Genomic DNA, 1,457 nt, shown 5'->3' with positions numbered 1-1,457 from the left:
GCCGAGGAATGTGCATCCATATCATGCTTCTAGTATAATTGTTTCTGTAGACGTATTACGCCCTTATCGACACAATTGACACTAATTTGGAAAAATAATAATAGATAATAGATAGCATTTGTGGCCCGATGTTGTGGAATCAGGCTCTCGTCATTCTTTTGGCGCATAGGGTTATTGGTATCATCTTAAAGCCTCTTCCTTTGCCTTGCTTTTGGTGAAAAAAACCCAACAACATCAATCTACGTTGAACAGAAGTCGAGATATTTGCAGTTGAAAGAGGTGAGGGTCGCTTGGTTTCAGAGGTAGAATTTACGAGAAAATGGCCGCCAAAGTGTGGTCATTTCCATAGCTTGAGAGTCCCAGGAAACTGAACATTTTCAGTTTTTGTGCCTATAATCACTGTTTGTTTGTTTGTTTGTTTGTTTGTTTTGTTGTAAAACCACTACAGAAATAGATTTTTTAATGGCCATTTTCTTTGATATCATAATTTTCACCACGATGCCTCACTTTTGTGTAGCGCAAACCCCCGCTCAACAGCAGGCTCAATGCGCTTCACAAACTGTACTATTACCCCAGCAGATCTGAGAGCATTCTGAAACAACCTCAACTTCATGGGCAGCATACAGTGCAAGCGGCCATTTATAGGCGCAAAAATACTAACACACTGGCAAGATCTGTCGCTGTCTATAGCCGGGTACCTATTCACCTGGGTGAAGTGAGGAAAATTCGTGTAAAGTGCCTTTCCCAAGGACACTACATCGGACCCGCGGCTCGAACCCCCGACCCCGCAACCACGATTACGAGTCCGGTAGCCTAACCACTCGGCCACCGACGTCACAAAAAGACAGCTTTGACCCAGCTCAGGCTTAGAGAGAAACAGAGTCCCGGAAGAAAAATGGATATTATATTCGATTAAAATAATCCCTCTCTACTCGAGAATCGAACTCACGTTTTCTGAGCACAGCTGTGAAGCGCCTTACTGCCACACATCAAACGCCGGTCTACGTCACGCCTCATTAACCTAATACATTTGAATCTGTCCCAGCAAACACTTCTCCTCAGAGTTCTCCAGCACCAAAGGCCTCTGTTCTATCACACACTTGCGTTTTTTTTTCTATACTATTCTTAATTTGACCGTAGAAGTCCTTGTCCTCGCATATAAGGTCAGGGTATTTTCGTGACAAGTCGGGCTCAAAATCCTCTTATAGCGGTCGGTTGCTACATTTTTCCGCCTCACCACCCTGAGACTGGGAGTGCACTTTAAATCAATGAAAATAAGTTCTTATGGTGGGGAACAATTTTGATGGAAATGAAATGGGCAGAAAATAACGATTAAGATTTCAGTATTCAAACCAACTGGTAACTCAAGTCTACAGGCCTATCCTTCATAAGCTTTTAACGTTATCTTTCATTATAGTTGTTCTGTTCCTATGTCTGGATGAAAATAGCCTCTCTCT

General features: G+C 42.7%; 1 protein-coding gene across 1 annotated transcript in view; it reads right to left on the bottom strand.

Moving 5' to 3' along the window:
* The window catches only part of LOC106013261 (nose resistant to fluoxetine protein 6), a 6,147-nt gene that overhangs the window by 1,357 nt on the left and 3,333 nt on the right, over nt 1-1,457 (bottom strand). The window lies entirely within an intron of this gene.

The sequence above is a fragment of the Aplysia californica genome, unplaced genomic scaffold (assembly GCF_000002075.1).
Source record: "Aplysia californica isolate F4 #8 unplaced genomic scaffold, AplCal3.0 scaffold00023, whole genome shotgun sequence".
Lineage (NCBI taxonomy): Eukaryota > Metazoa > Mollusca > Gastropoda > Aplysiida > Aplysiidae > Aplysia > Aplysia californica.
This window is presented reverse-complemented; position numbering and strand designations above follow the sequence as displayed.